The sequence below is a fragment of the Mustela nivalis genome (assembly GCF_964662115.1).
Source record: "Mustela nivalis genome assembly, chromosome: X".
Lineage (NCBI taxonomy): Eukaryota > Metazoa > Chordata > Mammalia > Carnivora > Mustelidae > Mustela > Mustela nivalis.
The window spans coordinates 124,921,021-124,948,174 of record NC_139040.1 but is presented as its reverse complement, the minus strand read 5'-3'; the positions used below and the strand labels follow the sequence as shown (position 1 = coordinate 124,948,174).

Here is a 27,154-nt window from a genome sequence, read left to right as displayed (position 1 = left end):
GCGGACTCAGTCCCAGGACCTGGGATCATGACCTGTGCTAAAGGCAGACACTCAACTGACTGAGCCCCCCAGGCACCCCTCTATTTCTCCCATTTTTCATTCATCCAGGGGAGTCACAGGCCTGGTCTCTATTCATTCTTGGGCCGCTGATGAGAAATACCATTTGCTAGTAATAGCCTTCGTTCCTGACCCGTGCTTCTCCATCTTTCATGGACACACGAATCACCCGGGCTTCTTGTCACACCGAAGCCTTTGATTCTGAAGGTCTGGGTGGGCCCGTGATTCTCCATTTCTCACCAGCTCCCGGATGAGGCCTAAAGGGCTGGTTCTAGTGGCAATTTCCATGCTTCTTTCAGCTGTGCACGGAGGACGTCCTCTCCCACAGAGACACCTAACTGCCCTCCCAGTGTGATTGGTTTTCCATTTCTCTGACTCTCTCTTTTTTTTTTTTTAAAGATTTTATTTATTTATTTGACAGAGAGAGATCACAGTAGGAGAGAGGATGGGAAGAGATCACAGAGAGAGAGGAAGGGAAGCAGGCCCCCTGCTGAGCAGAGAGCCCAATGTGGGACTCGATCCCAGGACCCTGAGATCATGACCCGAGCCGAAGGCAGCGGCTTAACCCACTGAGCCACCCAGGCGCCCCTTCTTTGTCTCTCTTAAAGACATTCAAATACCAGCCCCATTAGACTCTGTAGACTTCTTCAGGTTTTGTGTTTCTGTTGGCATAAAATTAAAAGAACCTTGAAGATGAAAATTACTCTGACTCACTTAGAGGGGAAAAAATGATTGTTTTGAAATAAATGCAGAGGAATAACTCACTAGGAAAAAAAAAACAGATTAGAAAGACTGGGGGGGCGGGTAAGATCGCCAAAATAATAACTTAAACTCTCTTGAGTTTTATAAATATAAAGTAAAGCATTTTTTGAAGTTGTTTCCTGTATCTAAGTGGTTTTTTAGATTGTTTTTAGATACTTTGTACTGATTGAAGATCTTCATACAGATGCAGGATTTGGGGGGTTTGTTTTAACAATAATGGCTGTGCCTGCTCTCCCCTCCCCACTGAGTCCTTATTTGATTGTCAGGCAATGCGGCTTGCTGGGTGACTTTTTCTGTCTGTTAGATGAGAAGTGCGCCATCTCAGAGCAAGTTTTTATTTAAACTAACTAATTCCAGGCCCAGTTTCTCACTAACATTTCTTTACTCGATAGATTTAGGCAACTTAAATTTTTGGAAAACATGTGCGCAACAGTGTGTGTGTTCGCGCGAGCATGCATATGTGCCTGCGCCCGCGTGTGAACACTAGTGGTGTTGAGCTACTTCAGTTCCCATCATAGATCATCACGCTGTGGTCTCATAGAGGCCTAGGTAACGAAGCTCTGGTGCCCGCCTGGCCTTGTGGGCTGTTCAGTTTGCTAGCCTACTAGAAACAGGTTCTCATAGGGTGTTTGCAGAAGTGTATTTGTGTATAGCTTGCCCACACTAGGTATCTGTGTTTAGATTTGCAGGCATCTTCGCCCAGCAGTTCCACTTCTAGACATCTGCCCAGAGTATTTACCAGAGGGGTATGCAATTTTGTTCAAGGAAGTTCAGTGTGGAATTGTTCACCATCGCAAAAGATTAGAAACCACCCAAATAGCCATCAGTATGGAACATTCATGTATTCATTACAAATCCATATTATCATCATGGAAAAGACCTATGATGCATTGTTTAAAGAATAAAGTGGGCCACGACAAAGTCATTACAGTGGGATCACATTATTGCCAAAAAAAAAAAATGTGTGCATTAAATTTTCAAAACCAAGTAAATTGACTCTCGTGCAGATATAAAATGAACACATGTTGAACATTTTATTCAACTCATTATGAGTGAGGGAATCAATAAGATGTTAGAACAGTTTGAAGGAGAATTGAAAGACTCCAAAGAACAAGGATGTTTATGGATCAGGAAGAGTGAAGTGAATTTGCCAAGGGTTGAGAGACTGGCTTCTTCAACAGGGGGAAGGGGAGTCAGTTGGACCTGCACCTTACAGACCTCATTTGCTTGTCTGTAGCAAAGTATTATTTTGCATTGCTTCCAGTTATGCATGACTTCCAGACTTGCAAATAGTTCAAACAAAAGATACAGAGCCACCATACTGTCAGAATCAGCTTAGAAAGGTGTTCTAAAGTTTGGTGCCTAAACAATGCCTAATTTTTTTTTTAAAGATTTTATTTGTTTATTTGACAGACAGAGATCACAGGTAGGCAGAGAGGCAGGTAGAGAGAGAGGGGGAAGCAGGCTCCCCGCCGAGCAGAGAGCCCGATGCGGGGCTCGATCCCAGAACTCTGAGATCATGACCTGAGCCGAAGGCAGAGTCTTTAACCCACTGAGCCACCCAGGCGCCCCAGCAATGCCTAATTTTTCCTTAAAAGATGACTTTTCCCCACGTGCACGTATATGTTAAAGTCTGAAATGAGAACAGAAGCATTGCAAGTTGTCATCTCTGGGTGGTGAGATTTTGTGTTATTACTTTTGAATTTATGAATTTAAGTGTTTCTGTAGTTTGACAGTATTTCTAAGAGAGCATGGGTTTTTTTTAATAATCAGTAAAAAGGAACCCCTACTTCCGTATAGCACAACAACTAGAAACCCTCCTCCCCTGTTTGTGCTAAATCCTTCAACAGCAACAACAAAAGCAACGAATGAGCCACAGAGGAGCTCGCTGTAGGGTCCTGGGGTTAAGATAACAGCAGGAGAGTAGGGGCAGAAAATGTGCGGTGGTCCACAATCCCCATCATAACCTGCTATTTCTGGTGGGTCGCCTGATCATCGATAGCTTTGTGTTCAGTCCTAGAATAGTTCCACTTGCAAGAGCCGCTGGTGCGACCAAGGTGCGTGGGCAAGTCAGAGAGGTGCTTTGAGCTCTTGTGCTGGATGAATGTAGCTCCAAGAAGCTAACCTTTTCTGTTGAGTCAGGAAGAGCCCCGTTTGCGGATGAGCAGCTTCCGGATGGGCGAGGGGAGAAGGACAGTGGCTCCGCGTGGTGTGTCGGAAGGGAAGCTGCTTCCCATAACCGTGTGATGACATTTATTAACGAAGAGATGTTTCTGAGTTCAGGCAACCTCCTTCGGGTTAATGTGCTTATTTATAGAACTCATTTGAAAATTAAACAGAGCTGTTTCCCCAGTTGTTGCAAAGAGCTAATAAACATGCTGATGGCTTATATTATTTCATAAGTGTTTGCCGGGGTATCGATTATTGCCCAGAGATTTGTTGTCTTTCCCTGCTCTAGGCGTTGTTTTCTTTCTTTTTTTTCCCCCTCCTTCTCAGGCCGTTGTGCTTCTGGCTAACAGCCTCATGTCCTCCCGGGTGCCAGGCTTTCCTTATAATCCTCATTCTGACTGATGAGATATTTGCAGAGAAGCTGTCCCACACATACAATACAGCGTGCATCTCATTGACGGTGCACATGGAACATTTTGGGTAGCCGTAGAAGGTTATATTCATCGCCCGTCGTATGAGAACGATAAAGATCACGTCAATAATTGAACAACAGTCTCTCGCCCTTCTCTGCTTCAGCTCAGAGCTGTGTGCGTGTTGGTGCAAAAATATTTTTGTTGAATGGATGAGCTGAATAATGTTGACTTATATCAAGCTACGTATCACCTTTCTGGAGTAGCCCTGTGTGAGGCCGTGAAAACATCCTGCTCTCGGAAGGAATGACTTCACCTGTAGGAAACGCTTGGGGGACCGGTGTTCACATTTGATTTGGAGGTTTCGTTGTGAAAACACCACATCCGCTATGGTGCTGGGCATGCTTCCCGGCCTGCTCCGGGCACCAGCCCTTGGGGTGGGACTGGCCTTGGGAGAGAAGGAGCAAGAGGGTGTTGGATGCCTCTACTGAGTGGAATAGCATCCCCTCTAAGATTCATGTCCTGGTAACCATGAACATGACCTTATTTGGAAATAGGTTCTTTGCAGATGGAATAAAGGCAAGAGGAGGACTATGGGTTTCTCACAGGCTTGGTGTAATGACAGTGAAAGAGGGCCCGTGAAGACAGGGACATGGAGAGGGTCCGTGAAGACAGGGACATGGAGACACCAAGAGAAGGAGACAAGAGATGGAGACAGAAGTAATCCACCTGCAAACCAGGGATTGCCCGAAACTACTAGAAGATGGGAGGGGAAAAGGAAGGATTATTAATCTAGGCTTTTTCCCTGGAGCCTTCAGAGGGAACCCTGTTGACACCCTGACTTCAGACTTTTGGCTTCCAGTCTGTGAGAGAACAAATGTCTGGTGTTCCAAGCACCCTGTCCCCCCACCCCAGTTTTGGGTTATTTATTATGACAACCCTAAGAAACTAATACAGTGTCCCCTACTTCCCAGCAATGTCCCCCTTTCTTCCCTAGTGTCTGGCACTCCCCCGGCCTGTCACACCAGTATCTTACAGCTTCACCCATACACGAGTCAAGGTTGAATAAGGTAGGCAGAGACCACTCTAGTTATATTGAGCAGGAAGGGACTGGATTGAATATAGAGAATTATTGGCTTGGGGATCAAAAGTCAGGGAAGCCTTTCTAGTGTCCAGAACTCGGGAAGTACAGTGAAGGCAAGAGACCACTACCTGGTATTTCAGTGGCTTTCAGCACTTTCTGAGGTGACTTGCAGGAAGCTGCCTGGAAGATCCCAGCAGAACTCTGCATTTGTCAATGGTCTGTGCCCACACGTCTGCTCCTGCTGCTGTCACCACATCTCTGGGAATGACTTTCATTGATCGAATGTAAATGGTGCCTCGCTGCTAGGGGGTGCTGGGAAGTGTAGTTTCCAGGCCTCCAGCCCTGTGACCCTATGGAGAGTGTAGTAGGGCAGGGGCAGAACTAACCACAGGAGAGGATATCCTGCTTACCCATCTTAATTTTGTTCCCCTCAAAACAAGAACAGAAGTACTTGCTTCTCCGAAGGATTCTGATGACCTATTCATTTACACCAAGGCATTAAGGACCAATAATCTTTTAAAATGTTTGTTCTCTCACAACTATTTGCGCTTTACTAAGCCCAAAGATTTAATTCAAAGAAGTGAATCAATTTATTTGGCCCTAGTTGGAACAGGGCCACGCTAATAGCAGTATTTTCTGAGGAGTCCTCAGAGATGGAAAGCAACGGTAGGTGGAAAGCTGTGCCCTTCGGGCTTTTGGTCCCGTTTGGCTTTCTCCTTGTGCGCGCACTGACGTTTGGTTCCGTTGCTGTCCTTTTGTTTTTATTCAAATATATTATTCTATTCTGGTTAAATGGTGAGCTTCCTCTAAATGGTCTGAGTAGTGGCTATCAGTTGGGCAACTTTACTTCCCACTGTGCACCCAAGACCCCCGACTCCCACCTGCCATCTTCCCAGGGCACATCTCGTGCGGTGTCTAGAGACATTTGGGTGTTCACGACTGGAGTAGAGGGGTTGCTGCTGGCCTTGAGTGGTCAGAGGTCAGCGATGCCGCTAAACATCCTACAGGGGTACATAGGACAGCCCCACAGCGAAGAATGATCCAGCCCCAAATGTGGCTGGAGGGAAAAGGTGAGGTAGATCTTTATTATTGTGACCCTTTTCTAACCTCAAGTCATCTTTTTAGTGCTGCTGCCACCAGTGTCGTCTGAAGGTCCCCTGCCTTAACTCCTTCACCGTCCTCTGAAGTAGGTAGCGGGCCGACAGGTGAGGCCAGCAGTCTGCCCCTGGCCGCCCAGGGCAGAGCCAGCGTGCTGGCAGTGTGTCCCCTCCCTCTGAACCCCTCTTTGGTTTGGTTCCATTCTGAGACCCCCACTCTTTCAAAGCCTCCTTCCTCCCACAGTGTGGAAACAGCCCGTCCGTCCATTTGCCTGCGTTTTCGGAAGGGTCTCGGGGTCTCGTCACATGGCTGAGAGGCTTGTTCTCCTCTCTTCCCTTGTGGCTCTCCCCTTCACCCCTGCCCTTTGCCAAATGATCGGTGTCTTGACATTTTCAACGCTCTCATCTTCACGGCCTCCGCCGGAGAAGAGCCGACGCTGCAGCCATCTGCCTTCCTGCTCCCACCCCGCTTGTTCACACACACTTGGTCCCCGATGCCCAGGGTGCTCTCCCGAATTTGCACAGGTTGTCAATTGCCCTATTTGTGAATTGGGCTAATTGTTTTCATTTGTTCATTTGCTCCATGCCAGAGAAGTCCCTTCTCTGGGTTACTGAAGACTCAGTTCTTCGAGGGCAAACACAAGGTTCCCCGTAGTGCTCTGCCACCAACCCGGACCCCAAATTGAGGCTAATTTGATGCTAAAGAAAGACAGTCTGATGGTGAAGGTGACGATCATGTGGGCTGGGAGGGACCTTGGAAAGCCCCGAAGCGTGTTCCCAGTGCACGCAGGCGGTCCACGTCCCATCATCCAAGACAGAAGACGATCTGTCCGCTCTCACAGAGGTCCAGAGAGGCAAATTTCACAGCCGTTCCAGCTCCTCACTGCCGGCTCTGAGTGCCGGCGTCTATCAAACCTACATCTCCGGCCTCTTAAGGAATCACCGTTGTGGAAAAATATAGAGTAATACGCTTTGAAATAGGAGTTAAGATTTTCTTTATATATAAGAAATTTAGACAGTACTGTGTCCCTTCAAGTTAAGAGGATTTTTATTTTTATCCGGAGAAATTGCTAAGCTCGGGCTTTTGGCAAACGGGATTGGAATTCAGAATACATGAGTAGCTTGAAAAGATGATAGATTGGATGAGGGAAGGAAAAGAGTTTGATTCTTCTTCTTTACTCTCAGGGTGTTCCCGCACAGCTGACTTCGAATGCCCAGAGTTCCTTCAAGATGACTCACGTACTGGGGTGTTGATTCCTCCAAAGACGTCATCTCTCCCTCTGTATTAAGATGGTGCATTGTGCTGTTTCCTTCATAGCTTCCTCCAGGGCAGCTGTTAAATTATGCGACTTCAGAGGGCACTTCTGTCTACCTCAGCATTTCCCCTTTCGGCATGGAAATGAATTTTTGCGATTTGTGCAGTTTATGCAGCCAACAAGGGTTGAGCTTCTCTTGTGTGCTCGGGCACTGTGTGGGCTAATTATAGAATTGGAGAAGAGGCTGTCTTGACCTGGAGGGGGCTTTAGAGAGTGGAGCAGGGAATTTGGACATGTAAATAAGGGAGCTCGGGAAGGGCCTACTGGCTCCGTGTAGCAGGAGGCGCAAAGTAAAATGGGAAGCATTTCGTATAGAACTTTCTAGTAAGGATGCTTTTCAGCATTCTTCAAGAACATATGCCTTTGAACCAAGATGAACCTGGTGACAAATCTGGTCATCGTGCCTGTGTGATCTCTCGGAGCCTCAGAACCTACCCTTGCAAACGGAAAGAAATCCTATGTGCCTTAAAGATCATCGTGATGATTAAATTAGATCAAATTAAGTTAAGTTAAATTAAATTAAATGAGATAACTGGCTTTAAAAGTGCTAAGCAAAGGGCCTGATACTGGGGAGGTACTTTATAAATGTCGTTTCTGTCTTCTCTGTTTGATGATTCAAAAGCATCGTAAAGGACTTTTATTCTTTTCTTGAGGGGGAGCAGGTCTCCTCCTGGTTTCAAAACTACCTTCCTGCATGTGGGCACCCTCCCAAGTCATGAGGCAGAGCCCACCCTACCATAAAATCGGAAGATGCTTCCTTCGGCAGCCGGTGGTGGGACATATGGCTAGCCAGGCACACCCACGCCTGTCCTTGAATTAGTGGCTCTTGGTTTGGAGAAGCAGGGGCCACAAGAATCCATTCTGATGCTACGTCATTTCGATTGTAGCCAGTGTCCCTGGTCGTTAGAGGTCTCAATGGCTGTAGTTCTGGCAAAGGCGGCTCAAGTCCACGCTGGTGGTGTCCACTGTGCAAGTTTCGGTATCTGTCCTTAGTGGTGGCAGTAGTGGTGTCATTAGTGTTTTGATCTGTGATGTGACTCTTTTTTTTTAAGATTTTTTTTTTTAATTGGGGCGCGTGGGTGGCTCAGTTGTTAAGCGTCTGCCTTCAGCTCAGGTCATGATCCCGGGGTCCTCGGATTGAGTGCCACATCGGGCTCCCTGCTCAGAGGGAGGTCTGCTTCTCCCTCTGCCCTGCTTGTGTTCCCTCTCTCACGGTGTCTCTCTCTGTCAAATAAATAAATGAAATCTTTAAAAAAAAAAAAGATTTATTCATTTATTTGTTTGAGAGCGAGTGAGTGAGAGAGGACAGGAGCAGGGGCAGTGGGGGAGGGAGAAGCAGACTCCCCACTGAGCAGAGAGCCCGATGCGGGACTCGATCTCAGGACCCAGGGATCATGACCTGAGCCGAAGGCAGATGCTTAACGACTGAGCCGCCCAGGCACCCCTGTGAGGTGACTTTTAATGTTGACCCTTTGGGCACTGCCTCCAGCCCTTGGTCTCAAGACCTTCGTGAACAGCCTTCGTGAACAACCGTATTTCTTTTCATTAATCCCTTTGAGGTGTTTCGTTTTTTTTTAAGATTTTATTTATTTATTTGACAGACAGAGATCACAAGTAGGCAGAGAGGCAGGCAGAGAGAGGGAGGGAAGCAGGCTCCCCGCCAAGCAGAGAGCCCGATGCTGGGCTCGATCCCAGGACCCTGAGATCATGACCTGAGCCGAAGGCAGAGGCTTTAACCCACTGAGCCACTCAGGTGCCCCTTGAGTTTATTATTTTTTTTTAAGTTTATTTATTTATTCAAGTAATCTCTATACCCAATGTAGGGCTTGAACTCACAACCCCAACAGCAAGAGTTACATGTTCTTCTGACTGAGCCAGCCAGGCGCCCCTCCCCACCGAGCTTATGTTACCCACATCTTGTTTCCAATACTCACAACTTGAACTGGACTAATAAAAATATTGTTATAATCGTCGTAATAAGTTTTTTGGTTATGCAGTGATCTCTTATATGCTATCAAAGAGGGAAAGACTGTTCCATTCTACATTAAATGGATCCTTATGACCATCCTTTCTCAGTTAATTTGCATTTTCACTTTTTCAACCATTCTATATGTTTCTTTATTGTTACGTGTCATTTCTTATTAAAAAACTAACAGTGTCCCAGGGTTTCCATTCTTTTGATGCTAGATCAACATGACAGGGAGATAGACCTTGTAGAATTGCCAAAACCTACAATGCCATATGCAGAGAAAAAACAGTTGTGACTTTCTGTTTTTGGCATGAAAAGCAATGCCTCACTACTCTTCATCAATATTCTATTTTAAAACCTGACTATTAAGCCCCAAAACTCTTTGCTGTAGATAGAAAATTTTCAATATTTTAACCAAAGCTGTGAGTTAGAAAAAAGAGTACCTCTTTAATTAAAAAACAACAACAGCAGGGGCACTTGCTGCTGGCTCAGTCAGTAGAGCACCCAACTCTTGATCTTGCAAGACCTACAATGGGCATAGAACTTACATTTTAAAAAAAATTAAACAACAAACAGTTAATAAAAAATAAATTTCCAAGGTATTGTCTTGTATTGCACTGGCAGTGTATTATGCTATTATTGAACTAACCATTTTGCTAATAACAATTATAAATTCAAAATCATAAACTATAAAAATAACTATTTGAAAGCCATCTGGAGAACAACAGAAGCAAGCAGGAGCTGCAAGGCATATGACCCTTCACTGAGATGCATACTTAATTCTTTTTAGTGGATGATACTTCCCCATTCATGTAGCACACAGGGATAGACCTCAAGCAGAAAATGACATTCTAATTAAGTGGAGGACTCAGGGGTGAGAGTTCAGGGCTGCTGAAATACCTGGAAATTGAGAGGGAATCCTGGGAAGGTGGAACATCAAAATCTACATATAAATCTCTTGTTGGATCCTAAACTGTGCATGCACATGTGTGTCTCCAAGAAACACAACAGAAAACAGTAGCTGGGAAGTTGAAGACCTGAGCAGAGATTTTACCAGCTGCCTGGTGCTGGGAAAACAGAGATTGGAGAACAAGTCCTGCCAAGTAGTAGGAGTTTGAGAACCACTTAAAGGTTTTCATTGGAGGCCTAGAGAAGCCACATTAGGAGTAGGGACTGTGTTCAGGAATGAGGACCATGCTCTTGAAATAAGGACAAACTTGAAATAGACCATCCTAAGAGACCTAAACACCAGTCCTCTGTAGAATTAAAGTGATCCTCTAGTGATATAATTGCCTGCTACAACAAAAATTAACACCCTTAAAAGGAAGATAACAGAATCCAGACTGTATACAACATTTTGTCAGTAATGTCAGTACGTAATTACAAATTACTAGGCATGTAAGAGCTAGGGAAATGTAACCCATGATCGAGGGGGAAAAAAAAAAAAGGTCAATAGCTGAAGATCCACACATCACCCAGATGTTGGAATTAACCAACAAGGGCTTTAAAATAATTACTATAGTGTGTTTAAAAATTTTTTTTTAAGATTTTTATTTATTTATTTGAAAGAGAGAGCACACAGAGAGAGAGGGAGAAGCAGACTCCCCACTGAGCAGAGAGCCCAATGTAGGGCTCAATCCCAGGACCCCGAGATCATGACCTGAGTTGAAGGTGAATGCTTACCCAACTGAGCCACCCAGGCACACCACTGTGTTTAAAAAATTATAGGAAAAGATGAGTACAGTGGGTAAAAAGATGCAGAATTTCAGTAGAGTGAAGGAAACTTTAAAAAAAAAAGAACTGAATAAAAATCCTAGAAGAGGGAAATAATAGTATATATTTGTTATCCTATTCATTTTGATATCCTGTACAAAGCCTTTATACCAAATAGATTTGTTTATGCATAGCTGATTATTAATTATATTTAAGATAGATTTCTTTAAACCCATTAATTTAGGTTTCTTTCTTTAGCCCATATAAAATTGGCAGATGATACCTTACTATAGTATCATATAAGTTTATAATAAATTAATAAGTGATTTTTGAATACAGTTGAAGAAATTATTTCAATTAAGCCACTCTACCCAATTTAATACAATCATCTATTGCACTGACCATATGTAGGTATGTATTTATTTATTTTCAAAGATTTTAAAATTTATTTTAGAGAGAGAGAGATAGCTTGTGAGTAAGGGGAGGAACAGAGTGAGAGGGAGAGAAGCAGAGTCCCTGCTGAGCATGGAGACCATGTGGTGTATCCATGACCCACAACCTCGAGGTCATGACCTCAGCCAAAATCAAGAGTGGGATGCACACCTGACTGAGCCGCCCAGGCGCCCCTTTACCACACACATTCAAAATGTGAAGAGTAAAATTATGGAAAAACTCTATTTGAGACATCTTTGACAAAATTATGAAATAATTGGAAGAAACTACAACAATGATTATGAATCATTTTGGTACGGTGGTTTTGCCTATTCAGAATTAGCTAGCTGAAGTAAGTTAGCTTTCAGTAGGTGTTCAATTTATTGATTTTAGTCATCAGATATAAAATCTATTTGTGACAGTAGGGATCTTAAAACCCAACACAACTAAACTCTAATGGACTTTTGTCATTTTAAAGATTTATTTATTTATTTTATAGAGAGAGCCCATGCAGCTCTTGAGCAAGCGGAGGGAGAGGCAGAAAGGGAGGGAGAGGGAGAGGAAAAGAACCTCAAAGAGACACTGTGCTGAGCGTAGAGCCTGATGCAGGACTCAGTCTCAGGATCCTGAGATCATGACCTGAGCCTAAACCAAGAGCTGGTCGCATAACTAATTGAGCCACACAAGTGCCCCAGACTTTTGTCATTTTAAATTGACGTAGTTGCTACAGTTTGTTTTTTATTTTCAGCCCTCTTATGAATTGGTCCAGTGTATCTTACATCAATACATAAATTATTTCCAATCATAAAATATTTCCTTAATTATCTATAATGTAGTATGGGGGTTTTCATCTGCTGGTCATAAAACTAAGAGCAGACATCCCTGTATCTTTTAGATTTTACAGAGTAATATATTAAAAAGTCTATTTTTTGAGATTAACTCTGAATGTTTGTGAGTTTCAGGTTGGATATTTGAAAGAGCAAACCAAAAACCACTACCATGTCCTATCTTTATTTCATAAAAGAAATGACAGAATCAAAAATTAATTGAGGAAAGCATAATAACAAGAGAAACTGAAATCCTCCATAAGCAAGAACTTTAAACGTTTTACAGTCACATCTATTTCTGTATACACCACACAGACCTCATTTTTCTTTTTCTACTGCAGAATATTGAACACCTCCTCACTTAACCCAAATCTACAGCTTACCATTTGCAGACCCCTGCTGTGTGTGACGGGCTTCAGTGTAGTGGGTGGGTGTGGGTGGGAGTGGCTAGGGCTGTGAGTCCCTTGACTGTGTTTGCAAAAATGTATCTGTCTGTACACGTTGGTCCTTTTCTGCAAAGAGGATTTGTAACTTTCAGATAATGATCAATTGTGTCCTGGATTCCAAAAAGAAGAATTCCTACCCATAATCTTTTTTCAGTATTGACAGTGGTGAATCTCTTTCATTTCCTCATTGCTCCTAATTTTTAATAATTGACAAAAAGAACTCAGCTTAAAGGAATATTCATTTGGTTATTTCTTAGAATCGTTTTGCATGTGAAAAGAGGAGATGATACATCAGTATCAAATGTTACTTTTGTAAAATAGGAAAGCTGTTGCCATATTCTCATAGGTTCCCCTTAAGTGACAGTTGCTTGGTTTTCTTTCTGCGGTAATGCCTTTGGGAAGAATGATCGGCCCTGTGACTTTGAGCATATCAAGGTATTTATGCTCCACCTTATTCAAGAAAAGGTTTAAAGCCATTCTTAAAACCCTGCCCAAAACAATAAGACAGCACATAAAGTATGTGGTAAAAGCAAGTATACAAGAATCTTAGATTAATATATATATATATATATATATATATATATATATATGATGATTTGAAACCAAATGTTGGGGGGCGCCTAGGTGGTTTAGTGGGTTAAAACCTCTGCCTTCAGCTCAAGTCATGATCCCAGGATCCTGGGATGGAGCCCCGCATCAGGCTCTCTGCTCAGTGGGGAGCCTGCTTCCCTTCCTCTCTCTCTGCCTGCCTCTCTGCCTACTTGTGATCTCTGGCTGTCAAATAAATAAATAAAAATCTTAAAAAAAAAAACAAAAACAAAAAACCAAATGTTAATACATGAAACACGTGCCTTAGGCGACCTCACGTTTGCTCGATGCACAACTCAAAATGGGACGGATCTTCCCGGTAATCAGCATGAAGGGAGCAGTTAGTGGAGTTAGAGTGGGAAAGAATGCAGGTTAGCAAAACTAGCTTGAACCTGCAGAGTCCAGCTTGAATGAGCAGCAGCCGGCTCCGGCTAGCACAAGCCAGGGTGACCTGGTTAGAAGCACAGGAGGGAGGCCTCCTTCCCCCAGATGGTGGAGAGCTTCTGGCTTCTGTTCGCATGGAGAGCTCCTGGGACAGAGAACAAGGGCGCGTCCATACCTTCTCCTTCTGGAATCCCGGGAGTCTGTCCTACCCCGCTTCTGCCACTTCCCTCCACAGTCTCCTTCCCTCCCTTCCATTCTTCTTTGTCTAAGTATTTTTTGAACCTTGGGGTGCCAGCTGCTCTGCTGGGCACAGGGGACACAGAGTCGGGAGGAAGCTTGCCTCCGAGGAAGATGACCGTCTTCCAGAGAAGTCAGCCATGACCCGCAGTGTGACAAGTGATCTACTAAGGGAGACCAAGGGTACCCAGGGAACCTGCCTTCACGCTGTCATGTGTTAATCTGTAAATGATTGGAGTATTTGGCAAAGAGAAATCCACATATTTGAGGGACTTTAGATTGGCACTGACTGATTCTGCTGGAGCCTGAAATCACCAATTTAAATATGGGCCCCAATCTGATAGGGAGTGTGGGCTCGCAAGGACGACTTTCTGAAGGGGGTAGGCAAGAAGGGTAGACAAGGATGTCCTCATCTTTCCTAAAAGACAAGGGGGTGCAGCTTCTTGACACACATTTACAAAGAGCTTGGCAGTGCTCCCGATGAGCACAGTCTGATGTTCTGGAAACTCTGTAGGCGGTCATCGTGTGTCACTGTTGGAACCCTGCCCTCTCGCACACCAACACACACACACTCAAAAAGGGGGAAATAAAACCAGACAACCCGAAGTTTGAATTTAGATGTTCGAGAGACAGTGACAGCCTTAACGTTCGCCAGATTTAAAGAGACAACATTAAATGGTAAGTTGTATTTAAAATATCAAATGGCGAAATGTTAGACTTTCAGAAATAGGAAGGTTTTAAAATGTCAAAACTAGGCATTAAAAAAGAAAGGAAGAAAGAAAGAAATTTCACAGCTGTAATTTCCAAATGACAAACTGAAATAGGCTATCTTCCTGAAAGGTACTTTTGTTAAAATCAAAGTGTTCGATTTCAGCGGGTGATGGTTTGGTCGCTCTGGCATTTATTTTACGTTCTCAGCAAGGACCCGGGAGAGAACAGCTTCTCAGACTATGGCAGAGTTGGAATGACTGGCATTTTTGTAGTTCTCGTTAACAGGATCGAATCCACCAAGACGAATGGTGTGGGTTGCTTGAGCTTCTGGCTATACTCGAATTTGCTTTGATAAGCCACTACAGGAGGGGCTCTGGCAAGAAACGGTGGAATGTAAGATTGGCTAAAGCAGCAGCATCTTCTCTAGACTTGGAATGTGTCTCCTTGCTTCCTCCTGCTCTAGTCGCCAACGCCCCTCCCCCATTTGCTCCACTTGGCTTACAGATCTGCTTACCAGCCCATGAGCTCTTTGATGTCGGAGGGAAGCCTGTGTGTATGGAAAGGATTATTGACAGTAACTGCTTTTCACTTCATATTTACTTTACTGCAGTTACACTTGCGAAAATTCTTGTTTTTCTTGTCTTTTGAACCTCAGGGAAAAAATCTTATTAATCCATTTTGTAAACTAGTAAAAGAAAGACAATCACCTTGGTAGTTTCTTAAACTAATATTTCATGGATTCATGTCAAACAAATGATAACTTATCTAAATAATCAGAGCCATTTTCGAAGGTAGTTCATGAATTCCTTGAAATATTTTACACTACTATTATGCATTTAATATGTTATATTTTTCTTCGAAGTGTTTCCAGTGACTGACAGGACAACTTGATGTGCAAACGATCAAAAGCCTTCCACGCACTTAAAATTTTTCTTATAATGCATTAAACTTATAGAGCAGACAACCTCTGTGAAATGTTCAAATTCTGTTTAAAAATATCAATTTTCTTTCTCTTTTCAGCTTAAAATGGAAAGGCAAATATGTTGGAGTTTCTTAAATCGCTTATATAACAAATGCAGACTGTTCATAAAATTTACTAAAAGATACAAATTCTATGACATTGCGTGATTTCAGTTGTTTACTTAATTCTAAATATTCCCAAAGCTGAAAAGACACTTGCCACTGTGGCAGAAACTTCCATTTTCTCTCTATATCTTATATTCCTTCCCTCTCTAACAGGCATCAGTGAACTTTTTTTGTGCAAGGCCAGATAGTAAATTAAAGGCTTTGTGGACCACACAAGGCTCTGTCACAATTATCTTTTTTTTCTTTCTTTCTCTTTTCAACAACAATTTAAAAATGTGAAAACCATTCTTGGGGCGCCTAGGTGGCTCAGTCAGTTAAGTATCTGCCTTCGGCTCAGGGCATGATCTTTGGGCCTCCGCATCTGGCTCCTTGCTTAGCAGGGAGCCTGCTTATCTTCCTCCCTCTGCCCCTCCCCCTGCTCATGAGTGTGCGCTCTCTCTCTCTCTCTCTCTCTCTCTCTCTCTCTCTCTCTCGTGTGCGTGCACACACATGCTCTCAAATAAATAAATAAAAATCTTGAAAAGAAAATGTGGAAACCATTCTTAACCCTCTGGCTATAAAAACAACGGTGGGCTGAATTTTGTCTGTGAGTTGGAGTTTGTTGACCCCCTGTTCAAGAATTTTTAAATTATTTATTTATTTATTTATGTGAACTCTACGCCCAAGGTGGGGCTTGAACTCATGACCCTGAGATTAAGAGTCACATGCTAGACCAGGCAGGCCCCCCTAAGCAAAGAAATTTTCAGGGCACTTGCCAGGCTCAGTCCAAGGAATGTGCAACTCTTGATGTTGGGGTTGTAAGTTTGAGCTCCATGTTGGGTGTAGAGATATTTTTTTAGGGGTACACATTTCCCAGACTCCTTGTAGATAGGCAAGATTAATTTCTGTCCTCTTTCCTTTGGATTGGAATACAGACTTAGTGGTGCACCATCTTGGCCCAGTGGTCAAGGACAGCATGGCAGGGTTGGCAGAGTGTCTAGAGGAAAGGAGGTAGACCCCATGGGACCGTGCGACGCTGTAACACTCCCACAACTCACAGAGCAGTGTTGACACACCAGCCTAGCCTTATAGATGGGAGAGAAAAGTAAATTTCTCTCTGGCTGATGTCACTATAACCTGAAGCCAAATCTATTTTTGAACTAATCCACTTTCAAGGGGACAGATTTCATAACCCAAGGGATCTCAAGTTAGTGAGTCAAAAGTTCATAATCACATCATGGTTGTCATTAAAATTAACTAGTTCTTTAGTAATTGCTAATCGCTTTTATCTTTTCCTCATTTTCATGATAAAATCCTGCATCCCTGACCCAGAGGTACAGAAATTTTAATGCTATTTCATTGGAGTTCTATTATTTTATTTTATTAAAATTTTATTAGGGAGAGAGCAAGAGCGAGAGCGCACGAGCATGAGTGGGGGAGGGGAGAGGGAGAAGCAGGCTCCCCACTGAGCAGGGAGCCTGATAAGGGACTGACCCCAGGACCCTGAGATCATGACCTGAGCTGAAGGCAGGTGTTTAACCAACTGAGACATCTAGGTGCCCCTTACTGGATTTTTAAATTCTCTTCATAGCTTTTTAGAAATTCTAATGACATTGGGGTGCCTGGCTGGCTCAGTCAGTAGAGCATGTGATCCTTGATTTCGGCATCCTGAGTTCAAGCCCCATGTTGGACAAGGGGCCACTTGGGGAAAAACGTCCCAATGACACTGTTCTGGGGTCTTGTTTTGGGTGTTTGTTTGTTTGGCTGGTTTCTTTTATGAAGGCAGGGCTGTTTGTGTGTGAGGACATGCGGATCCTTGAACCTTGTGTTATAAATTGTGACCTGAGGTGTGGGGTGCTCCCGCGACCCAGTTGGGTGCAGGCTGGCGGTTTGGGCAGTAAAAGAACTCCCCTCGCCCCGCCCCCAAGCAGAACAAAAGAGAGAGACGTTTATTACAGACACTTCATGGGCGTGGCAGGCAGGACAGCAGAGGACAGACTGTCTTCCAGGAGATGGCGGTAAGGGGCCACAGTTATAGAGGGAGCGAGGGAGTATGGGAACATACGGAATTTCCCCTTTTTTGGTAATCTTAGGAACTGTGCCCGGTTGTGATTGGTTAGTTAGGACCTATGGTTATTTCAGGTGGATCGGTTAATGAGCCTCTTTGCATCAGCTCAGTGGTCGGTGCGGCCCTTTTGCCTCCATCACATTTTCATTACCCAATCCTGCTGCCTAAAAGCAGCCTCCATGTGAGGCAGGAAAGACACTGGGACTCTACCCTTAAGGCCCTCAATCAAGTCTCCCTTACTGCTTTCTTCCTCAGACCCAGCGTCTGACTGGTGGAGGCCACGGCCACAGCTGCCTTTCTTCCTGGCTCCTGTGTTTTTGACCTTCAGTTTTGATCATCTGCTCTGACTTCTCAGGCTGTAGAGCTCTGGCTTCCCTTTGCCAGGCTCCTTCCAACATGGAATCTACCTTCATGTCTTCATTCGGTGATATGGCCCGCTTTCTGGGACATAGCAGTACCTGGGACATAGCAGAAACTTCATAGATGTTAATTCTCTTACTCCCTGTACTTTTGAAAATTAGAATAAAGGCGTAATTTTTGGTGACACTTCTCACTGCCAGACTTAAAAAAATAAAATTGTGCAATATAAATGTATTTTGCCAGAATCAATTCCTCGGTCTCTTCACACATAAAAGTTGAAGGGTAGAAAGCATCTAGAATTTATGGAAAATGTTTTGTCACGATGCTGGGACACATTTTCTTCAAAAGAGGAATTGAACCCCTGAGAGTACTTTCCTTGAGTGGCCCGATTTTGGCTGTAAGTTCTAAATGATGGATGGGAATTTCATCAGTTTTGTTTGATGCGTATTTTCTAGTTGAGGTTCTTGTTGGCTGCATACTTACTGAGTACCTTCAAAATGGCTTGCATCTAAATTTTCAGAGTGTGGGCTTTACATATTTGGAGAAGATTTCATGTGTTCCTTTTTTTTTTTTAAATAAAGATTTTTCTTTATTTATTCAACAGACAGATCACAAGTAGGCAGAGAGGCAGGCAGAGAGAGAGATGGGGAAGCAGGAACCCTGCTGTGCAGAGAGCCCGATGTGGGGCTCGATCCCAGGATCCTGAGATCATGACCTGAGCCGAAGGCAGAGGCTTAACCCACTGAGCCACCCAGGCGCCCCTTATGTGTTCCTTTTTACTTGCAATCTCAGGATGCTTTCCTTCCTTTGTGGAAAATGAGAAAGGGTAAAAAGGATGGCTTCACCAAATTCTGCCCAGGGGACTCCTCGTATTGTTTATGAAACTGAAAGTGGCATAAGTGTTGGTCCTCAGTGACTTGTTACATGCAGTGGCTTTAAAACCTTTGTCTTAAACCATAAGAGACTCTTAATGTCACAAAACAAACTGAGGGGGGCGGGGGGGGGGGCGGTAGGGAGAGGGGGGTGGGGTTATGGACATTGGGGAGGGTATGTGCTGTGGTGAGTGCTGTGAAGTGTGTAAACCTGGCGATTCACAGACCTGTACCCCTGGGGCTAATAATACATTGTATGTTTATTAAAAAATTAAAAAAACAAAAACAAAAACTTTTGTCTTACTAAGGTAGGCATATATTGAAGAGTGCATATCTCTTGGTACATTTATTTGGCTTGCCTTTGGGACGCATGTTTTTAAAATCTAGTCGAAAGTGGAGTTAGGGAAACCCCTGACTGGCTCAGTTGGTAGCGTGTGGGACTCCTGATCTCAGGGTCTGAATTTGAGCCCCACGTTGGGGATAGAGTCTACTTAAAAAAAAAAAAAAAATAAGCCATATCACATCGGTACTTAAAATAGAGTTAAATGTTTATTGAGAATCTGTAGCTGTTTGATTTTGGAATATTAAAATTTAAGGGACTATTATAACACATTTCAAATATTTTTCCTGGTTGTCATGTTATATTAACTTAATGATAATCATTTATTAAGTTCTTCATTAAGTTTGAAGTTGATTAAAAATAAAAGCTTTCTAGCAGTATGAATGGTTGAAGTTTTTCTTTGTATATGTATTTTTTCTTAGCAATTGGCATTTTTGAAGTAGCTTGTTCCTGATTATTGACCTTTAGAAATACCAGATAAATTTAAGGAGTGCAAGCTTTATGCAGTAAGATATTCTCTTGCCATTAGACACATAATATTTTCCCTTTTTTTTTTTTTAAAGATTTTATTTTTTTGACACAGAGAGAGAGAGAGAGACAACACAAGCAGAGAGGGGGGGGGGAGGCAGGTTCCGCCTGAGCAGGGAACCCAATACGGGGCTCGGTCCCAGGACCCTGAGATCATGACCTGAGCCAAAGGCAGACGCTCAGCCAACTGAGCTATCCAGACGCCCCTATTATTTTCCATTTAAAGTCTGGTGTCACTTAGCTCGGCAGGATCCCACGTTGCAGACTAGGGATAAGTTGGGATCTAGTTTTTACTGAAACTCAAATTATACATATATTTTTTTTATCTGCCATGATTTATACCCTGTTATAGATCAACTTACTAATGACCAATGACTCACAGCTAAAGGCAGAATATAAAATGTATTGCTTGTTTGTGGGAAAGAGTTAAAAGAAACCTCATGGCAAAGAATGATTCTGGACAAATAGGGCTCTAGAACACCGATGTCACAGAGTTCTTTTGTCACCTTTTCAGTAGAACATCATGTCATAGTAGAGAACCCTTAGGAAGTAATGGCCACATCTTCATATGAATGCTATTGGGCTGCATATGGCAATGTATGTCTCCTACAGTCATGAGTAGATGGATTAGTAAGCACCCTTTAAAAATCCTTTTATAGGGACACTCAGGTGGCTCAGTCGGTTAAGCAGCTGCCTTCTGCTCAGGTCATCAAACTCCACCAGGGTCAGCTTCCTGCTCGGCGGGGAGTCTGCTTCTCCCTCTCCCTCTGTCTCTCCCCTCACTTGTGCTCTCTCTCTCTCTCCCAAATAAATAAATAAAATCTTAAAAAAAAAAAACCTTTTTATAAAACTCACCTTAATTTTATGAGAAGATGCTCAAGAGATCATGTTTAAGTAAAAAACCGATACATAGATAAATATGTAACCTATAATTTTGGTATATATATTTGTATCATTCCTTTATATATAGTAATTATCAAATATAAAAAATTTCAGGAATATTTAATTTCTAATCACACGTACGTTAACATTTGCAGGTGAATAGTATTTGTCCTTAGTCTGAGCCACGCAGTCGCCCCCTTCTGCCATATTTCTCATGTTTGTGTTCTCCTCTCTCTCTCTGTAGCTTCTTCCCTAGGGAGCCACAATAGAAATAGCAGCAGGAACTTAAGTAGTGCTTGTTATGGGCCAGGCACTGCTGTAAGGCCCATACATGTCATCCAAGGTCATATATAGCGACCGAAGATGTAGATGGTATCATCATTCCCATTTTAAGATGAGGTGACAAAACTGAGGGTAAGTGGCTTGGCAAGAGGTAATCTGGATCCAGAGGCCATGTCCTGAAGTACCAAGCTGTCGTGATCTGTAAGTACCTTATTTTGCCTCCAGGGTAGTTTCTGTAATTTCTAGAACAAACAGCCACATTTCTGCCTCTGGCCTAATGTCAGTTTTCTTCCTTTGCCTAGAATAGGGGTCAGCAAACTGTGTACTGTAGACCAGATCTGTCCTCGTCTGCTCCCCACTGATGTAGGAGAGACATCAGTGTTCGAAGTGGACAGCCAAGAGTGAGTTATTGAGACAACTTTGGTGCAAAAAGGTGGTTTTCTTAAAGCACAGGAACAGGACCCGTGGGCAGAAAGAGCTGCATCAGGGTCTCGAAGAGTGGCCCATTATGTACTTTCAAGTTGGGAGGGGTTAGGGAGAGCGTGTAAGTCTCTAAGGAATTTTGGGAGCAAGGTGTCCAGGACCTTGAGGGGGCTGGCTGGTGTTGGGAAAGGGTCATTTATTACTGTCTAATAAAACCTGAGTCACGAGACCCTTCAGATGTATGTCGGTGGGCCATATGCTTGGAGGATAGAAATAAAGGAAATCTCCAAAGGAATTTTTGTTTTTATTTTATTTTGTTTTAATTTTTTATTGTTTTATTTTAAATATTTCAAAGGAATTTTTATTTTATTTTTAATTTTTTTTCATTTTCTTTCTTTCTTTCTTTTTTTTTTTTTTTAAGATTTTACTCATTTGGGATGCCTGGGTGGCTCAGTTGTTGAGTACCTGCCTTCAGCTCAGGTCACAATTCCAGGGTCCTGGGATGGAGCCCTACATCAGGTTCCCTGTTTGACAGGAAGCCTTCTTCTCCCTCTCCTACTCTCCCTGCTTGTGTTCTCTCTCTTGCTGTCTCTCTCTTTCTCTGTCAAATAAATAAATAAAATCTTTAAAAAAAAGAAAGATTTTACTTATTTGTCAGGGAGAGAGCATGAGGAGGGGGAGGGGCAGACTGAGAGGGAGAAGCAGGCTCCCCGCTGAGCATGGAGCCTGATGGAGAGGGGGGAGCGGAGACCTTGGCTGGATACCAGGACCCCGAGATCATGACCTAAACTAGAGGTAGATACTTAACCAACTGAGCCACCCAGGCGTCTCTCCAAAGCAATTTGTTTCCCCAAAAGCAATTTTTATATGTTCAGGTAGACTTACAGGATCCTGGGAGTTGGACTAAGGTTGGCTTTTGTCCTTAGCAAAGTAGTAACATCGAGGCTGAGTCCTCAGAGGAAGGTCACTCTGCCTGTTTCAAGGACTTGTCGGTGGGCTGTAGGTAGTAAGGACATTTAATACTTTTTCTTGTACCTTTGTTTCCCACATCACACACCAGACCTGCTTTTGTAAATAAAGTTTTATGGGAACCCAGTCCCGCCTGGTCGTTTACATACTGCCGGGCTGCCTTCCCCGCGCGCGGCAGAGTTGAGTAGCTGGGACGCAGACCACGGTGCTGCACAGCCTGGTCTATTTCTTACCCTTTTGTTCTTTAAAGAAGAAGTTTGCTGACCCCTGGTCTAAAATACAGTTTCTAGATCCAACTATTCCAGTTACTGTGTAATAATTACTCCAAATCCCAGCGGTATAAAAATGACCACTTACCACGCTCGCGGATTCCGTGCGTCAGGAATCCGGACAGGGCACCACGGTTCCTTCCAGTCCCCACACGTGGGGACCGGCTCAGCAGGGGCCTCACGGGCCTCACGCCCTAGCCCTGCGTTCTCTCCCACCAAGCCCTCTCCAGCTTGGCTGTGTCAGTCCTCCAGACCTCTGACCGAGTAGCTCGAGCTTCCCAGTATGTGCATCGAGAGAGAGAGAGAGAGAGAGAGAGATGTAGAGAGAGAGATGGAAGCTGTCCCACCTTTTCTGACAAGTCTGGGAAGTCGCACAGTGCCACTGCTCTGTGTTCCGTGGGTCAAAGCCGTCACAAGGAGCCACTCCCGGTCAAAAGGACAGAATACAAGTGTCGCCTCTCAGTGGGAGGGTGTTGATGTCCAGTTGTAAGAAGTGCATGGGGCTGTGACTGGGTCTGGAAATATGAAAGTACCACCACCACCCGCCTACCTGTCTTTAACTCTAGACATGGCAGTATCTCTGTGGCCCTCAACAGCGACCTCATTTAGGGTCCTAGGCTAACAAATCTGCATGCGCTACCTCCTCTAAAACCTTCACTCATCTTGTAGCTGGAGGTCATGTTCATTGTTTCCCTATCCCCGGTCAGTGGAAAACACCTGCGGTGTTGTGATTTATAAAAACCTATTTTGGTCATGCGTATGACCAATATTTATTTCTTATATATATTTGGTCTTCATCCGTGGTTCCTGGCTCACAGCTCCCAAAACCCTTGGGAGCTCAGGCATTTCCTGAGTGATTAGAGCATCTTTTGTTATAATATCGGCTCTCCTGTCCTCAGTTTCTGAAATCCCTTCAGAGCCTGAAAGGTGTAATGAGTATCTTGTTATTTATAATAAGCCCCTTTCCACCACAATGGGGTTTGTGTTAATGAGGTGAGTTTTGGAAAACACCTAAGGAGAGGGGCTGGTTGCTGGGGGAACCAACCTTGAATAAAGGGTTGGAATTATCAGTCCCACCCCTTGATTTCCGGGCGGGGGAAGGAGGGGTTTGCTAGAGGCTGAACCAATCACCAACGGTCAGTGGTTGAATCGATCCCGTCTATGTAATGAAGCCTCCGTAACACCCAGAAGGACAGCACTCTGAGAGCTTCCGGGATGGAGAGCACAGCGAGATGTGGCCAAGTGGCCGGCCTGGAGAGCCGTGGAGGCTACCCGCCCTCTCCCTAGCTCTCCCCTGTCCTATGCAGCTCTTCCCTTTGGCTGTTTCTGAGTTCTACCCAGTGATCTAGTAAGTCAAATGGATCTCTGGTTTCTGAGTTCTGTGAGCCAATCTAGCAAGTTAATAGAACCCAAAGAGAGGGTTGTGGGAATCTGATTTATGGTTGGTTATCAGAAGCCAGGTGACAACTTAGACTTGCACTTGGCCTCAGAAATCCGGTGGGGGGGGGGGCGGTGGCAGTTTTTATAACGTTGACCTTTTAACCTGTAGGATCTGATGCTTTTCTGTGTAGTGTCATAATTGAGTTGAATTGTAGGAGACCCAGGTGGTGTCCAAGGATTGATTGCTGATGTGGGGAACCCACCCCCCCATTGAAATCAGGTCCCAGAACCCAAATAATACTAAAATCTTAATCTAAACCCTGAGGATTACTCTCAGCCTCTAGCTCTGTTCTTTTTATGTGTGTTAATGATCAGTGTGTTTGTTTCTCTGAGTCAGAATCAAATCATAAAGTCTGGAAGTGACTGCATTTCCCCCCTGTGCCTAAGCAAGGTCTCTGCTCTGCCCTAAGTTTAAAATATTCATTATACCTTTCTGTGGTCTGCAGAAATTCTATGTAAAATGGGTGCACCTGACCACTCAGATGATGTGAAATGTGTATTTGGTAGGGGACCAGACATTTGTCTTGAAAATGAATGTGTATCTCACACACAACTAAGGATAGTCAATGGACACTATTAAAAAGAGATTGTGAGTAGTGGGCTTGATGTCTCTATGTCGTCCCTTGGTTCTGCTACTGACTTCCTTATGTTTGAACAAACCTTTTTCCAGGTGTAATTTTTCATGGTCTTTGGGGAGATAGGCTCTGCAGGATTCCTTTGAGATTTACCAAAAGAAAGGGAAAGGTAAAAAGAAAGTTAGAAAGTACATCCAGAACCCTTCTTGTTGGTCTTCTAGTGAAGCCTTCAATAGGTAGTAGAAAAAACCAAAACTTTCCTTTGATGTTTAAATGATTTTTTTTTTAAATAAAGGTAGAATAGCAGGAAATGACATTTCAATGTTCTACCACATATGTTCTTGGGGTAATAAGCTTGAATGAGACTTTCAGTTGGCAGACTGGGTAGTCGTTACAGTTCATCTCAGGAAATAATACCATGGTTATGATTTTCCACCTAAGTCCCGGGGCTCAGCAGACTAGCCTATTGGCAGCATCTAGCCCTCCACCTTTTTTGTAAGTAAAGTTTTAGGGGAAATCAGTCCAGCCCATTCACTGGAATGTTGTGTTCGGCTGCTTTCACGCTACAGTGACAGGACTGAGCACTCGTGAGGGAGATTGTATGGTCTGCGAGGCAAAGTATTTCCTCTCCGCACATTTACAGAAAACATTTGTTGACCCAAAACATAATGTTGCCATTTGAACTAATACTGTACATTTATTTTTCCATTTAGTTGTCAGCTAATACAGTGAATCGATCACACAGTAATTTTTTTAAAGATTTTATTTATTTATTTGACAGAGAGATATCACAAGTAGGCAGAGAGGCAGGCAGAGAGAGAGAGAGAGAGAGAGAGAGAGGAGGAAGCAGGCTCCCTGCCGAGCAGAGAGCCCAATGTGGGGCTCGATCCCAGGACCCTGAGATCATGACCTGAGCCGAAGGCAGAGGCTTAACCCACTGAGCCACCCAGGCGCCCCACACAGCAAATTTTAGTTAGGTTATATTTAACCTGACACTGAATTATGTATTTAGACTGTATAAAGGTACCAGAGAAATCAAGATACCTCTTCATTTTGGTCTTTGTCTGATTGGACCTGAGAAATAAGCTCTCTAAAAAAGGAATGTAGTCTTAAGTGTTCATTCACATCCTTAATTTTTTAAAAAATTTCAAAAGAATTAATGAGACCAAAATAAGAGGTCAAGACAAGAAGTTAGGAATCTAGGGGATGAACTCTTTAGAAAAAGCAATTATTAGTAACATCCTGTTAATGTACAATGATATTTGGTTCGAAGAAATTTGTGGAGCGATTTCCACTTACTTTCCAGAATGGCTGCAGTAGCGCGAGTCCTTGTTACGGACAGAATATTCGGTCACGTATGGATAGCACCGGCTGATCATAGGAAGCGCCACACGGGCCAGATGTGCTGGGAAGGAGAGGCTAGCATCTGTGGACTGTACTCAAAGAAGGACAGAAATCTTCCTAGTCAAAGAATACAAAGTTGTCTGAGAATTTAGTTAGGGGAGTTCATAGAATTCATCGTCAGGGTTTGTAGATCTCTGGAATCGGTTTTTCTCCCTTCCCAGCTTAACCCGCCCTCTCCTCCAGCTGGGAGTAGAGGAAGTAAGTCCGCTCTAAACACAGGAGAACGATAGAGGTGACTTTAATTAAAGAGTTTTTAGGGTCATAATCATGACTTTCAGAATTTCCAGATAAAAGGAGGCTAAGATATGAGCTAGATCAAAGATGTTCTTCTAAGATTTTATTTTTTTGAGAGAGAAACACACACATGAACACTAGCGGAGGGTAGGTGGAGGGGGCAGGGGGACAAGCAGACTCCCCACTGAGTCGAGAGCCCGCTCTAGGGTCCGATCCTAGGACCTGAGATCATGACCTGATCCGAAGTCAGATGCTTCACTGACTAAGCCACGCAGGTGCCCCCTAGACGGGAGATTTTGAACTCTGCTCCTCGGTCTGTGGTTCTCTATGTAGCTTCTCTGGGGCACCCACAGGGGTCCTTGCATTTGGAGGCTCGGGGGTGGTTCAGTGTTGCTCCCTCTCCTTCCAACCGAAACAAGCTGTTGCTTCTATTTTCCATGTACTGCCTTGCACACAAGATTTGCTATAGGAGTAGTTTTTAGTAAAATGGTTTGAAACCATAGATCCTAGGGGAGCTCTTCAAATTTTGCAGATGGAGAAACTGCAGCGGCGGCCACAATGTGGATGAATTCACCTGGCTCAGGCGGAGAATTCGAGTAGGGCCGCACTCAGCATCTAGCTCTTTTGTGCTCAATCAAGGGCTTTTATCTAGGATTCTATAACGAGGAGGAGCTGACTCCCGTGCCTTAATCCACTGAGACAAAAGGGTAAGCCTTTGTATTTTTAATACCCTTACTTAAGGGTATTAAAACAATAGTTTAGTATTTGTCAGCTATTGTGACTTTTGTCATCACACTATAATAATAGTTCTCAAGTTTTTGTATGCATAATAATCACCTGGGGGAGCTCAGTATAAAAAAAAATCAGTTTCCCATTGATCCTTCTTAGAAATTCTGCTGTGGAATATCTGGATTTTAATCAAACATCCCGGATGCTTCCGATGCAACGGTCCATGCACCATTGTTTGAAACCCACTGTCATAAAGCTCTGTGGTTGCATCTTGAAGACCACCAGAACTAGTATTCTAGTATTCACAGAGGTACTGTGCCCTCTGTGGAGGTGAACTGCCACCCAGGTAGATGATATTAGTCCTGTGCTGCAGGAAGGGACCAACCCCATTACTGGCATTCTCCTGAGACTGCAGCTGTCCTGTGACTTGGTCATCAAAAACAGGTGGTGCCCCAAGTGGCCATGGAAGAGGATGAGGGATGTAAAATCATGTTCCGTGAATTTGTTACCGA

The 27,154-nt window shown here is 43.7% G+C and overlaps 1 protein-coding gene across 7 annotated transcripts in view; it reads left to right on the top strand.

Annotated features, from left to right (window-relative positions):
• Nucleotides 1-27,154, top strand: part of FRMPD4 (FERM and PDZ domain containing 4) — an 849,154-nt gene that overhangs the window by 355,287 nt on the left and 466,713 nt on the right. The window contains exon 1 of one of the 7 annotated variants that reach the window (XM_082717076.1): nt 14,091-14,169. The exons of the other annotated variants lie outside the window; for them this stretch is intronic. The gene's annotated coding sequence lies outside the window, so the exon portion shown is untranslated. Of the gene's footprint in view, nt 1-14,090; nt 14,170-27,154 lie in introns of those variants that run through there. 7 annotated transcript variants of the gene reach the window in all.